The sequence below is a fragment of the Quercus robur genome, chromosome 5 (assembly GCF_932294415.1).
Source record: "Quercus robur chromosome 5, dhQueRobu3.1, whole genome shotgun sequence".
Classification (NCBI taxonomy): domain Eukaryota; kingdom Viridiplantae; phylum Streptophyta; class Magnoliopsida; order Fagales; family Fagaceae; genus Quercus; species Quercus robur.
Window position 1 is genome coordinate 19,797,849 of NC_065538.1, and position 16,796 is coordinate 19,814,644.

The window sequence follows — 16,796 nt, forward strand, 5'->3', positions numbered from 1 at the left end:
CAACCTTTTAAACTTCATTTGTTTTAGGTGCAACTCATAAGCAGTGAGAATGGCTGCATGGTTTGGTGTCGCATGTGGAGAAAATTTTCTCAATAAGTTACTTCTATTCTATTATATAATTCATTGTTCTTTGACAACTGACATAATCATTTTCTTTTAAACCAAAGAAGAAAAATGTAAAATCCATGTAATTATTCAATATGCAATAGTCTACTTTCTTACCTAACAATAAATTTCACTAATTAAACTCGTGGTATAATATCATTTGTAAAGTTGAATTTATTCAACTATGTGTTGGTTTTTTTTGTACCAAATTTGCTTGTAATTCAGCATTTAAAAACCCTGTATTTAGGTGAGAATAATGTAAGAGTTGTGTGTGAGAGAGTGTGAAAATTTGATCAAGAGTGTGTAACAAGCTGGTAACTGGCGATTGGAATTCATGACTGACTCACGAGTGGTGACTAGCCAAAATGAAGCACACGTGTGAAGCATGTAGGAAGATGAAGAGTCAGGACAGCTGGATCACTACAGGACAAAAAGTATAGTCTGGCTTAGTCTGGTAACTGGCGACTGAAACTTGCGATTCATCCCATTCGCGAAATGACTCATCAGTGCACCCTGTTTTGCTAAAAAATGACTTTTCACATTCCATCTCATAATCTACTATAAATATCCTCATACCCACGAAATGTAGAGAGCTTTCAGAGAGAATTTTGAGAGAGAAACTCTAGAGAAAAACAAGATTGACTCATCCACAATCTTATACACTTGATTCTCCAAATTCTTCTACTCTCGCTCTCTCCATTGTCATACCCATGAGAGGATCATAAACCAAATCCTTACCTCACCAAATTCAGAGTAGTGAGAAGGTTCTTAGTGTTTGGGAAGCAGTTCAAGAGAGAACCAATTCATATTGGTTGATGTAATGGGCTAATTGCGGGATTTGGAAAGTTAGAGAAGATACGGTTTGGTGTAACCTTGTTGGAGCAAGAAGCTTAGAAGGCTTAGGTGCACTGGGTAGATTAAGCTTAGAGAGTTTATTGCTATTCATGTATCCTAACTGATTTTCTAGTGGATAATTTACCGCTTGGAAGGCAGCGGAGAGGTTTTTCACCGAATTCTTCGGTTTCCTCTTCGATAATGGCTTAAAGTAGTTTGTTAAATTGGGTATTGCTTATATTTCATATTTCGCACATATATTGTTAAAATATAAGCTTGAATTGGAAAATTTGTATTTGGGGGGTCTAAACATCCACAAGTGTTTTATACACTAAGTGAGTTTTTATCATTCATGAAAGTGGGGACAATATAACGTTGTTATACTCCAAAAATACCTAATAATTTTTCATGCACTAGATAAGTACATTTTGACTAATATAGTAACTGATATTTGGTAGAGACTGACTTAGAAGTTGAGGTGTTAACCAAGTACATGTTAAACAATAGTGCTATTAATTTTGTCTTTGATGTTCCAATTTAGCAAATTCAATGGTAACGATATTTTGGGGTTAAGCAATGTTTAGAAGACAATAGCAATTAGTGGTAGAAAATATCACAGAGAAAAATTAATATGCCAGCCTATATTAAGATTAAGTCTTAGTTTATATTATTCTTATTTTTTGTTTCATTGTTAGTTTCTCATTTAACTTAGGGTTCTTAATTGATATAGAGATTCAGTTTAAGCGTGTACAAACAGAATCCATAACACAAAGAACTATAACTCTTCCACTAAACCTAACTTCTACAAGAACTCTAGGCTTAGCCAACAAAAAGAATAAAGAAAACCTCTTGGTAATAACTTTTATTGATAACAACTTACTATTATCAACTTCGCCAAAATTAATCTCTTTGTAATTTCACCAAAAAAAAAAAACTCCGTATGGTGTTGTTCAAGCTATATATATAATGCGTTTGAATTTTTTATGTCCATAAAAACACCCTTAAGATTTTCATCAAACATTTGGTTTACATAACCCTCTTGTATGGTTCTTAGATTACACAAATAACTTACCTTCAACATAAATTCATAATTTTCAGAGTAATCATCGCAGATTGGTGGCAAATCCAAATCAACAAATGAAACTCTTTCAATGTGTTTATCCTCCTCATCAACATCGAACGATTTCCCTTCTCCATATGCGTTTAGGATGACAATTTTGAGGCCGATTAACAATGGCACTGCATAACTTTGGTACGATGGTCATTTCACACGTATAAGTGCTTGTGGGGTAAGGGCTGGGATTCAAGTCTTTAAAAATGAGCTTCACATATATATACATTTAGATTAGGTTAGAGTAGAAATTTTATCTTGTATTAAAAAAAAAAAAAAAACAATGGCTGATGTGGTATGCTACTTTCAAAGCATATAGAATTATTCCTTTATCCACTAAATGAGCGCCTCTAGTTGTGCATTGCATCAAACCTCATTGTATTCATGCAAATCATCTATGGAAACATGTCTTCCCCACAAGCTTCTCTTTATACCATGGTAGAAACATAACCTTGCTCTGATACTAAACTAACTGATGATTAACATGTTTGGTGTGGACTTTAACTTATCTAGAAAAGAATTAAAAATACCTGAAATTTAGAAAATAACAACCTCTTGAAGTCCAAAAAATTATATACAAATAATACAATATTATAAATTATGGTCTGATCAACCATGTGCATTATATATTTTCTTTCCTACTACTTTATCTGTTTATTATTGCTTTCTTAGTTAGAATAGAAGTCCTAGTTGTATTAATAATAATTTAAAAAAAAGGGTGTAAGGATTATTTGGAAATGGGAACATAAATATTTGTTTCTTCATTAGATTATTAAAACCCTTTTATTTTACAAGAGTTGCCATCACACACTTCTTTTCAGGAGTTGAGTTACCATTTTGGATCCATTTTGATGAGTTGCGTGGTTTGAATCTAGTTTTTTAATTTGTATACCGCAAAGGTGTCGCACTCCTTAGTCCTAACCTCTTCCAATAAAAATTTCCAATCACCCTTTTTATATCTCTAGTTTAATAGTTATGATAGGATTTGGTTAGGTTTATGTGAAAAGTTGATTCATACTTATAATTAAGAGATTAGTTTATCCACTCTGACTCCCTGGTGGTGCGAGTGCAAGAAATAATTTGAAGAGAGGATAAGTATGTAGATAATGATGTTAGAGTTAACAAAAGATGAAGATATATATATATATATATATATTATTCTTGACTCAAACAAAGTTTAATCTTAGCTGAAATGATTAGATAAAATCATGATTACAATATATTATGTTAAAAAGATATAAGAGTTATTCAAATTTCAAAACATATAAATTAATGTTGCAACACTTGCAAGTACTTTTAAACCTGCTTTTTCTGGTCGGTTTTAAAAAATGAATCCTATAAATCCCATTAACTATTTTTTACTTGATAATAGTCAATTTTATTCGCCAAAAAAAAAAAAATAATAATAAAGAGGGATACATGATACATCAAGCTTTGGGCTGAGACCATCTCTAAGGCAGTATTCATAGCAGAGGGCAGAACTGAGATCGCGACTGGCCCAAATATCGTCAACTTGACATGGTGGTTGGGGATACTGGATAGTGAAGTAGTAGTAAGTAGTGACGTTCTTAATCCAAAATCTCTCATGCCTAACTAAATTTTAGTACTCCTTCAAAAATAAAGAAGTGCCAAGTGCCAACATGTTTGTAGCCTAGAGGCAACCACCAGTCAACAAGACTCTAGTCTTAGGTTTAAGTATCATCTTTTTTTTTTTTTTTTTTTTGAGAGATTAGTTAGGTAAGTTAGAACATGGAAAATCTAGTGTACTAACAGGTCTAATATCACTAACGGTATACTAACAAAATGGTCTAAGTCTTGTTAGTCTAGCGGAAGTTTTAAACCTTTGTGTTAGAAATTGGTTTTAACTTATAGTGTTTGTTTCTGATAATTAGTTTTAAAAACTTAAATTAAGTGAGTGTTTGGATTTAGTTGAAACACTCACTTATGTTTGCGTCTGCGTTTTTGTGTGGGTCCCTGCACTGTTCACGAGACCTACAAGTACTTCTTTTCACAAAAACAACTTTAAAAATTGAGTTTCATGTCACTATTCACACATTTAAAAATTATTTTGTTATAATATTTTCGGTTTTCAATTTTTAATTTTTAGAAATAAATGGTATCTAAACAGACCCTAAATGAAAGCTATCTATTATAAATTTATAAACCCCCCAAACAATGAGATAGATATGAACTGGGATTGTTGTCATGCCCAATTCGTTGGCCCATTCTTCGGCTGCCGGCAGCATTGTTCTTTCACAGGGCCCACATCCATCCCATCTCCTCTCTATGCTCTTGTTTTCTTTCTAAATCCCTCGTGACGTGAGGTTTTTCATTCTTTTGTCTTCCTCACTATCAAGGCTTTAAAAATTGGACCGTGAATTGAAAAAGGGATGGATTTCGGTTCTCTAGTCCAATTTTAGTCCGACTATAGGGTAAAACCAATGATCAAATCAATGATATTATAGATATATTAATCAATAATTTTATATTATAAAAATAATAACATAAATATATAATAAGTTTTTAATCAATAATATTTATCGAAAAAATGTCTAGTAAAATTTAATGATTTTGAAGCGAGTTTACACATCTTACTCGGTGTTTGAAATAGAGAGTACGTGGGGTGTGGTCACCTTATATGAATCTTTAAAGATGTGTTTGTTTGTTTATAGAATTGGGAAAAACAGAGTTTATTTTAATAAATCTTAATATATATATTTTTTTTAATTTCTAGATTCTGTAATTTCTAGTTAAATTTTTAAGGACATTTAGTGAAAAACTTTAAGGTAGCCAATACCCAAATCTGGGCAATTGTGCGGACCTATGATAATGATAATAGTGATGATGATGAATTGAGAGACCTGCGAGTAAAGGCTCATAATGAAAATCTAATCAGTCTCTTCAATTAATGAATGAGACTTTATTCATGAAAAAAAAAAAAAAAAAAAATTAATGAGTGAGACTTCCTAATAGCTATTATGCAATTATGGACGTTATTTTATTTATATTAATTTTTTCAATTTCTGGATTATGATATTTTGAGTCAAATTTTTAAGTACATTTAGTAAAAAACTTCAAGGTAGCCAATACGCCAATCTGGTCAATTATGCCAATCTATGATAAGGACAATGTTGACGATGAATAATTAAGACACTGCAAAAATCATGGTAAAGGCTCATAATCAAACAACACTCAACCTCTTCAATTAATGAGTGAGACTCCTATGGTTAGTTCGAGTCATAGCTTGACACCAAACTTTGATCAACGAGCACCTAAGTAACACAAATTTAGCCCATTAAAAAGCAATGATGTTGCTTTGGGAATTTAGCATGGGTTAAGAGTTTAATATGTTATCTTTTCAAACGTTAGAATGTAATTTGTTGGACAAAACTTAGATACAATACTTTAAATGTTATTTTTTAGATTTTCCCCTCTTAAGTGTTGCAGAAATGCTATGAATATAATACTTCTCAAAAATTGCTCAAATAAACATATTAGCCTAAAATCTCAAATCAAACATTTAATTGTGATTTTTTAAATTGTGTTTCAACTAGCATATTTTAAAATTGCTATTTTATTATATAAAAAAATGCATACTTTTCAAATAGCTAGTCTATTAGTATTTGCTTTAGTCTTTAGCCGAATTTTTTGGGTTTATATGATATATTTTTTCAAAAAGATAATGTATTTTATTTATATTAGTACTTATTTAAGCAATATGTTAGTAATTTAATAGAAGATCAGTAGCTTAATAATTGCTTGGTCATATATATTAAAAAAGATGTAGCTGATAATATTAATAGTGAAACTATCATATTACACGACATTTTTAAAATATGAAAACTTGTGAAAGAAAATTTTTAAACTTTATGTATTTGAATATGTTTTTATTCTATGATGTTAATGTATTCAAGTCTTATTATTTATAAATTTTTTAAAGTTAAGTGTTTTTAATGACCACCCTAAAAATATTTTCTAGAGCCGCCACTACATGCAAACATTAAAATTTGATTTTTTATTACTCTCTCTTTCTCTAGTTTTAGTAGTGGCTGATATTATTTTAATGAGTTGGGAATGCAAAATAAAGAATGAGATGTAAAATGTGTTGTAAGTAGGGATGAAACTAGAATTTTGAGAATGGGGAGGGGCAAAAATAATATTAACTATAAAAAATTAAACTAATTTAGAAGTATCATACAAGAAATAAGAAGAGTTTAGGGGGACCAACTTCGTATCTTTTGAAAACTTAAAGTAAATTTAGGAGGAAAATATAATATTTAGGAAGTTTGGGGACTAGCCAAGTATTTTGTGAAAACCTTAAGTAAATTTAGGAGTAAAAAACTAATATTTGGGCCTCCTAAGAATTCGCATTAGTTTGTGCAGAAATTTTTGTTTATTTTAGCATAACAACCTATTTTTTCTATTTTATACAACCGCTTTTTAAAAACACTCACATTAGATTATCTACTCTCTACATTCTATTTTATATAAATAATCAATTTTTATTCTTTTTTTATTATTATTTTCAGTGAGAGAGAGAGAGAGAGAGAGAGAGAGAGAGAGAGGAATTTGATGAGACAAGAGGTGAGAAAAAAAAATTAATTAAAATAATGATATACATAGCTACAGTAACAATTTATATTTACACGGTTAATGTAACAATTTTATAAATTTACATATTTTAGCTTAACTAATATGGGTAATTTTGAGGCTTGAATATGTAAATTAGAAACATTTTTCTACTATACACATTTGGAATAGTAGAGGAGCGTTAAAACCCGCTTTCCAGACATATGTTCATGAGTTAACTCGGCGGCATGATCCGGCTATTTTTGTAGTGATGGAGACTAAATTGGGTGGTAGCAAAGCCAAGGAAATCACAGATAGGTTGCCTTTTGATGGAGCCATTCATACAAAGACAATTGGTTTCACTGGTGGGCTGTGGTTGCTGTGGAACGAGGATCAAGTGGTGATTCAAGAGCTAGCTAAAACTGAGCAGGAAATTCACGTAGAAGTAAAGGTACGTGCCTCAAATCTCTCCTGGATTTTCTCTGCTATTTATGCTAGTCCTATTAATGAAGAGAGATGTGTTCACTGGAGCAATTTATGTAAGGTTGCAGATTTACATAATAAGCCATGGATTATGGCGGGTGATTTTAATGAACCTCTGATGTAAAAGGATAAATTTGGAGGCAGGGGTGTTAGTGTGAATCAGTCTCTGGCCTTTAAAGATTGCTTAGATTTATGCAATATGGTTGATATGGGTTTTAATGGTCCAAGGTATACCTGGACTAACAAACGGGATATTAACAATCTCATTTTGGAAAGAATTGATATATTTTTCATGAACCCGGAGTGGTGTGTTCTCTATCCTGATGCAAAAGTTTCTCATCTGCCTCGTTGCCATTCTGATCATTGCCCGATTCTAATGGAGACCGTTTCGGGTAGAGGGGTTCGTCTCAACAGACCCTTTAGATTTCAAGAATTTTGGTTGTCGGACCTATCCTTTCCCAATATAGTTTCCAGTGCCTGGAGTAGGGACAGGAACTTAGCTGAGTCTCTTAAGGTTTTTTCTAAGGAAGCTACCATCTGAAACAAGGATCATTTTGGGAATATCCACCAAAAGAAGAGGAGAATCATGGCTAGAATCTATGGTGCCTAAAAAGCTCTCTCCATCTGTCCAAGCTCCTCCCTCATTAATCTTGAGAACCAACTACAGCAGGATCTGGAGGTTATGTTAAACCAGGAGAGGGATCTTTGGATGTTGAAATCCAAAATTAATTGGTTGGTCCAGGGAGACCGCAATACAGCTTTTTATCATGTATCTGCCTCAGCTAGAAGGAAAAGGAAACATATTGCCTCAGTCAAAGACGAGAGGGGTTTGTGGTTATCTGATGAGAGTGAAGTCATGGAGCACTTTAGAAGTGGTTTTGTTTCCCTGTACACCACTTCTCTTGAGGCAGCCTTTCGGGTTCCAAGCCATGATGTTTCCTGGAAGATTCATTTGTCTGAGCAAGCTAAGGCATCAATTGGTGCCATGGTCACCATGGAAGAAATTAAAGATGCTTTATGGTCCATGAAGCTGTATAAGGCTCCGGGTCCGGATGGTCTTCTTCCAACGTTTTTGGCTTGTAGTTGGGGATTCTGTTAAGAAGGAAGTTATGAGAGCTTTCACTGAGAGAAAGGTTCCCGATTATCTCAACAAAACCCTCATTGTGCTCATTCCCAAAATCCAGGGCCCTGAAACCATTGGAAATTATAGACCAATTAGTCTCTGTAATACTATCTACAAGATCATCTCCAAGATTATTGTTGCTCGAATCAGACCACATTTGGAGCAACTTGTCTCGCCTTATCAAACGGCTTTTGTGCCGAGTAGAAGAGGAGCCGATAATGTTATTATTGTTCAAGAGTTGATTCATACCATTGGTAGAACCAAAGGCAACAAGGGGTATATGGCTATCAAGATTGACCTTGAAAAAGCTTATGACAAAATTGAATGGAGCTTCATTAGGGAAATGCTTCTCAAGTTCAACTTCCCTGTGAACCTTATTGATATTATTATGAGCTGCGTTTCCTCGGTGTCAACATCTCTTCTCTTTAATGGTGGCTGCCTTGACTCCTTTTGCCCCACTCGAGGTATTAGACAAGGGGACCCCTTGTCGCCTTACCTCTTCATTTTGTGTATGGAGTTTCTAGGTCACTTGATTCAAGAGAAATGTGACGCCAAGCTCTGGTTGCCAGTGAAAGCTTCTAGGAGTGGGCCTTCCTTCTCACACTTATTTTTCGCGGATGACTTTGTCCTTTTTGCTAGAGCAGATTTAGATAACTGTCAGGCCATAAAGGATGTCCTTCATGAGTTTTGCTTGAGATCTGGGCAGAGCGTGAGCGAAGCCAAATCTCGTGTGTTCTTCTCCCCTAATGTAGAGCCGGATCAAAGAGACATCCTCTCTGGTATTCTTGGGTTTTACTCAACCCCTAACCTTGGCAAGTACCTGGGGTTTCCCTTGAAGCATTCAGGTGACCGAAAGCATGATTTTGATTTCGTCCTTGATAGAGTCAAGAAAAAGTTGGCAGGGTGGAAAGCTAACTTACTCTTTATGGCTGGCCGAGTGATTCTCATTCATGCCTCCACCTCAACCATCCCAAACTATGTGATGCAATATGCTCCTCTTCCTAGTAAAATTCTTAAGGGTATTATTGACAGGGTCAATAGGAATTTCCTTTGGGGCTCAACAGATCATGCTAAGAAGCTGCATTGGGTTAATTGGGCTGAAGTAACAAAACCAAAGGAGGCAGGAGGTTTGGGTTTGCAATCTACTAAAGGTAGAAACACGGCTCTCCTAGCCAAGCTCAATTGGAGATTTCATACGGAGAGGAATGCACCATGGGCTAAGGTTCTCAAGTTTAAATATTGCACTAGACAAAGAATTAATTCTAGGAATGAAGCGAAACTCCCTATATCTCCGGTTTGGAAAGGGATGAAAAGGGGTAAGGAAGTCTTCAAAAAAGGAGTAAAATGGATTCCAGGCCATGAAAGCTGTCTAAATTTCCGGTCTGATTGTTGGCCTAACATTGGTCCTATTAGGCCTCATATCCAAGGCCCGCTCCCGCAAGACTCTGTTAACTTGCAAGTCAAAGATGTGCTCTCCCCAGTCGGATGGGACTGGTCTAATATCCCTTTTGAGCTACCCCCTGAAGTTAAAGCTGACATTCAAGCTGTCCCCATTCCTATTGTGACTAGGTGCAATGATAAAATGGCTTGGAAGTTCTCCCCTAGAGGGGATTTTCATATGAGGAGTGCCTATAGCCTTGCCATTAACTCTTCAGGCAATGAGTCTTTCTTTGGTTCTTGGATTTGGAAGCTTCCATCCCTACCTAGAATTCAAATGTTTATTTGGAAGTGCATGCAAAAGAGCATAGGTGTGAAGGAATGCTTAGCAAACAGAGGTATCCCTCTAGAAACCACCTGCCCTCTATGCCACTCAGAAGCTAAATCTATCTTACATGCCCTTCAGGATTGTAGCTTGGTTAAACCCATATGGTACCAGATGGGAACACACTGCTTGTACTCCAATTTTTTCTCCCAAGACATCAGAGAATGGTTAATCACTAATTGTAGGCTCAAGTCTTCCCAGAATAGCGTGGGCATCCCTTGGTATGTGCTCTTTTCTTTTACTCTCTGGTTGGTTTGGAAGCATCGGAACCATATTGTCTTTACTAACAAGGGAGTAAACTCAAATTTATGCAAATCTATTGCCTTACATGCCTCGGAATTTTTCTTGTCTGCTTCTCAACTGAGGCGGCACAATCAGATGGTTTTTAAACAAATTAGATGGGAGAAGCCAAATCAGGGGTGGTGGAAACTCAACACTGATGGGTCTTGGGTTGCAGCTTTAGGATTAGCAGCAGGGGGTGGTTTGATTAGAGATAGCAGGGGCAATTGGGTGACCAGCTTTACAAGAAAACTAGGGAATGCTAACAACTTCACTGCGGAAGTTTGGGCTCTCCGTGATGGCTTGATGTTGTGCGTTCAAAAGAAGATTCTAGCTGTTATTGTCGAGATGGATGCAAAGGCTTTGGTTGATGCGTTGAACAATCCTTCTTCCGAAACTCAGTGATCTCTCCTATTTTTGAAGACTGCAAAAATCTGATTCTGCAGATCTCTTAAGTTCGTATTAAACATGTCTATCGTGAGGCAAATAAATGCGCCGACTGGTTAGCTAATTCTGGCCATTCTCAATCTTTAGATTTTATTATTCACTCTGTTCCTCCCGTGAGGTTAATCCCCTCTATTGAGGCTAATTGTCATGGTACTTGGTGTAACAAGCGTTGTCCTGAATTTTCCTTTCCTTGTTAGTTGAATATTACTTCCAGTTTACCAAAAAAAAAAAAACAGATGCAAATACTTTAAGTTTTAGCCCCTAGTTGTGAGGGTGGTTATGTAAACTAAATAAAGTTAGTTTTGCTGTTTTGGTGATGCAAAATGCATATTTATTTTTGTAAGATGTTGATGTGAGTGGTCTAATAGTAATAAATTTCCTGTCAATTAATTTTGAATAAAATTTAGTTACAAAATAGGTTGTAACTTAAGGTTACAACCATACTCAATATCTTTTTATTAGAAGTAAATTTTGACAAATCTACCATTGGATTATATCTTTATATCTTCTTCTTATATCCTTCATGCTTACAAAATTTATAGAAAATTAAATACTAATAGCTATATCATCAATAAATTGTTTAAATTACAAGTTTTTGTAGTTTAAAATTTTGTATAAAATATAAGATTATAGATTATATAGTAAATGGGTAAGACTTAGGTACAGTACTTAGGTGCTGTTACTTAGATTCCTCTTTTAAAATTCTGTTATGTGAATTTTTTTTATGGTATGAAAGTATATTTTTTTAATTAAGTAGCCACATGACTAAATTTTAAGAAGAGAATCTAAGGAACAATACCTACGATACTGTATCTAAGTTTTGTTTATAGTAAATAATATCCGATTGACACAAAATTTGACATGTGTATTAAGAATGTAAAAACCATGAAATTCAACTATGAGATTTCCAAATATATAGTAATTTTTATTTTATTGAGTAAGGTTATAGTTAAAGGTTACAATTAATTTTGTAGCTAAACTTTGTCCTTTAATTTTTATAAAAAATTACAGAAACAATTAAGTACAACATCCGCCGCAATAAGATCTTTCCTAAACGCAGTCCTTCAATCTCGGAAAATTGTGTTGCCATAATAAAACTGAAGAAATGAAATGAATCATATCCACCACTGGCCCTGCAAACGTTGTTAATCAAAATTCCAACACATAAAAAAAAATGAGTCCCACTATCTCTCATGCCTAACTAAATTTTAGTACTCCTTCAAAAATAAAGAAGTGCCAAGTGCCAACACGTTAGTAGCCTAGAGGCAACCTCCAGGCCAACAAAGACTCTAGTCTTGGGTTTGAGTATCACCGCTAGCAGTGTATTGCGGCACTTTATATTCTATCTCAACATAGAATAAGAGTACAGGGTCTCACTTGAGAATTGTTAGCGCTACTATAATTATGCCTAGTTAGAAATTGATTTCAACTTCTGATGATTACTTTTCAAAACTTAAATTAATGAAAGTGAATGTTTATCAACCCAAACAATGAGACAAATATGAATCGGGATTTTTGTTATGCCCAATTCATTGGCCCATTCTTTGGGAGCCTAGGCAACTTTGTTCTTTCACGGGGCCCACATCCATCCCATCTCCTCTCTATGCTCTTGTTTTCTTTCTAAATCTCCCTCATGAGGTTTTTTATTCTTTTGTCTTCCTCACTATCAATATCAAGGCTTTAAAAATTGGACCGAGAATTGAAAAAGGGATCGATTTCGGTTCTCTAGACCAATTTTAGTCCGACTATAGGGTAAAACCAATGATATTATAAATATATTAATGAATAATTTTATATTATATAAATAATAACATAAATATATAAAAAGTACATAATCAATAATATTTTTCGAAAAAAATGTCTGGTAAAATTTAATGATTTTGAAGCGAGTTTACACATCTTACTCGGTGTTTGAAATAGAGTGGGGTGTGGTCACTTTATATGAATCTTTAAAGATGTGTTTGTTTGTTTATAGAAGTGGGAAAACACAGTTTATTTCAATAAATCTTAATTTTTTTCAATTTCTAGATTCTGTTATTTCTAGTTAAATTTTTAAGGACATTTGGTGTAAAAAACTTTAGGGTAGCCAATACCCAAATCTGGGCAATTGTGCCGACCTAAGATAATGACAATGGTGATGATGAAGAATTGAGAGACCTACGAGTAAAGGCTCATGATGAAAATCTACTCAAGTTTGATTGGATATCGCTTATTGTTGAAAACAGAAAACACTGTAGCAAAATAAATTTTAAACGTGTGATAGAACCCAATTTTAAAATTAGATTTACATTTTTCCGTACTTGCAGGTCCTGTGAATAGCGCACGGAACCCAGCCAAAAAACGCAGCCGCCACCACAAACATAAACGCATTGCTATCCAAACTAACACTCAATCTCTTCAATTAATGAGTGAGACTTCCTAATAGCTATTATGCAATTATGGACGTTATTTTAATAAATATTAATTTTTTCAATTTCTGGATTATGATATTTTGAGTCAAATTGTTATGTACGTTTAGTGAAAACTTCAAGGTAGCCAATACGCCAACCTGGTCAATTATGCCAATCTATGATAATGACAAGTTGATGATGAATAATTAAGAGAGTTGCAAAAATCATAGTAAAGGTTCATAATCAAAATCCACTCAACCCCTTCAATTAATGAGTGAGACTCCTATGGTTAGTTCGAGTCATAGGTTGACACCAAACTTTAACTAACTAGATCAACGAGCACCTAAGTAACACAATTTTAGCCCATTAAAAAGAAATGATGTTGCTTTGGGGCGAAAATTATTAGGTACTCCTGGAGTACCATAAATTCGTACTCCCTTCTCTCACATGAATGGTAGGTTTCACCATAAATTTAATTAGTGAGACCCACTATTCATGTGAGAAGAGGGAGTACGCATTTATGGTACTCCAAGAGTACACAATAATTTCCCACTTTGGGGGTTTAGTATGGATTAAGAGTTTAACATGTTACCTTTTCAAACCTTAAGATTTAATTTGTTTGACAAAATTTTAGTACAATACCTTAAATGTTGTTTTTTAGATTCAACCCTTTTAAGATTCAGCCATATGGCTACTCAACTAAAAAATACTAGGGGAGTGTGGTTTGGTTGGCTCGGTTTTTTTTCAAAATTGTTACTGTGGGGCCCAACAATTTATGGGCCAGGCCCACTTATTCATGGGGAGCCCTAAGGCCCAAGCCGAAGAAGGTTATAGTCCAAACTCAATAACGTAAAGCACAAATTGGTCCGGAGAAACAGCCGAGGACAGTGCAGTCCTCGGCTGACCCAGAGCTCCACCAAGAAGAGGGGCAAAAACGGTATAGGGACAAACTTGAAAGGAAATCTAAAATATCTAGGAAAGGCTGCCCTTACTACCTTCCCCGTACATAGCTCTGCACCTAACAGAGCCGTACTCTTTAACTTTATCAACCACTCCCAACAACTTTGGTCTTGGACTGACGGGACAAGTATCAGTCTTGGAAAGGTCGACCCTACACGTGGACGAAGGAAAGTGAACGCAGGCTAGTATAAAAGAAAAAATAAGTAATCTGGAGAGGGGGCTGGGAAGACTGGCCAAAAAGGAAGGGCCTCCCAATCCACCTCCAGGAGAAAGACTCCAAGGGTGAAGACACCTCAATCACATATGAGCACCACAAAAACCCACCACTGGGTAATCGAGGCCTAGCCTTTCGAACCCACTCTCTACAAATGATATTGTCTGGGCCCATTCACGTGCGAACCCAACACTACTGCGGTTCGTTGCGGAACGTGTCCCTACAATTGGCGCCGTCTGTGGGAAAGGCTTGCGCGTTAGCTCGAGCGGCGGTGGAGTTGAGCTTCTGTCGAACAAGGGTCTACGACGATGCCTTTATGACCGGCGACACATTGTTGTTATTCCGACACAAGTTCCCACTAGGGGCTACGCCTCGTAATGCCAGTGGCATGGCAAGTCTAGGGGCTTTAAACATCAAGCTAGCTTCCCCCACCTTATTCGAGGAGCTAACCTTTAGGAAGTAGATAAATTAAGAAACAGAATACAAGTTTTGGACAGAACCAAGGCCTTGTATGGTCCTCGGACCCAAGCCTCTGGGGAAACCAACTACTTACAAAGAGAGTACAAGTTTTGGACAGAACCAAGACCTTGTATGGTCCTCGGACCCAAGCCTCTGGGGAAACCAACTACTTACAAAGAGAGTACAAGTTTTGGACAGAACCAAGGCCTTGTATGGTCCTCGGACCCAAGCCTCTGGGGAAACCAACTACTTACAAAGAGAGTAGAAGTTTTGGACAGAACCAAGGCCTTGTATGGTCCTCGGACCCAAGCCTCTGGGGAAACCAACTACTTACAAAGAGAATACAAGTTTTGGACAGAACCAAGGCCTTGTATGGTCCTCGGACCCAAGCCTCTGGGGAAACCAACTACTTACAAAGAGAATACAAGTTTTGGACAGAACCAAGGCCTTGTATGGTCCTCGGACCCAAGCCTCTGGGGAAACCAACTACTTACAAAGAGAATACAAGTTTTGGACAGAATCAAGGCCTTGTATGGTCCTCGGACCCAAGCCTCTGGGGAAACCAACTACTTACAAAGAGAATACAAGTTTTGGACAGAACCAAGGCCTTGTATGGTCCTCGGACCCAAGCCTCTGGGGAAACCAACTACTTACAAAGAGAGTATAAGTTTTGGACAGAACCAAGGCCTTGTATGGTCCTCAGACCCAAGCCTCTGGGGAAACCAACTACTTAAAAGGAAAAACTACGTTACGTGGACCTTAGAATCTCCCCGAGGAAAACTCTCCATTAACAATTGGGTTAATTCCTGAACTACATGGATTCTCTAGTTTGCCCTCGGATCCTCAACACCAAAGGGACCAGTACGGAATGGAGCAACATGTTTCCAAAAGCATAATCGAAGTCATTCAATGCTCGGTCACCCCCTCGGATGAATTATTTAGAATTTATCGTTCTCGGACAGTATTCTCGCACTTATTACAGAACGTTCAACCGTTATCTCGGGTTCTTGCTCTAAATATCGCTGAGGAGAAACACACACATGGAGCACGCCCATTCACAAAGTGGTGTTGCCAAAAGAACAGTGTTCAAAACAAGTAAATAAATTTCCATTTTTACTAAAACAAAGAAATAGTACAGCGTACAATGAAAAGCTGGAATCAGCTTATGTCAAAGCTCACTACATAACCAAAAAGAAAGATACAAGAGAATAAGATAAAGCCGAGGAAGTGGCACAGAGGAGAGGTTGGCTACTGCTCCAAGACCTTGTTCTTCCTCAATGCTTTTACATGCCTATAACTCAGGCAGCAAAAGAAACCCAACTTGAGCCTCACACCGCTGAAGGAAAGGTGCAGGGAACCGGAAGTCGAGGAGCCTTCACCAAAAATTTGCCTGCGACAGGGCAGAGGCGATGATGGCGGAGAATCTTTCTTCTGACACACCAAAATTCTGGCATGAACAGAACCTGCTTCGGATTTTAACTAAAAGAGGGAGAAACACCCTTTCCCCCTCTGTCGAAGCGGAATATTCTCTTGAATTTATGCTTCCTTTGCCCGTACCTCACTATTCTGAGTCTCAGGAGGACACGGCGCCTCTGTGGCGAAGAGAGTTCCTTCTCCCCAACCCTTGCCTCAAACATGTTATGCTAAGGGGGGATAGCACTGGATATGGGAGTTGTGATTTGGGAGGAAACTGAAGGATTGGTGCGTAGGTGAAGCAACTTTCTCTCCTATTTATTTAAAAAGATAAGGTGGTGGCATTTAATTCATGCAGCGTCCCAAGGAACGCTACAGACAAAATGGCTCCGGCTCAATCTCCAACGCCACCTGCAACCATGGGATTAAAGGAGTCTCGGGAAGGTGCACCTCGAACACTGGGATGCCAAAAAGTACCGCGTGACCAAAGACTACAGAAATACCTCTTAACTTGTGGGCCTAGTGAATTCGCGGCCCAGGCCCGTTCTGCATGGGGGCCCAGGGACAACGGCCCACGCCGAGGAATAGCCGTTGCCGAGGACAACCTCCTGCTCGGCACCTCGCGAAATACCTGAGGAAAGGGAGAA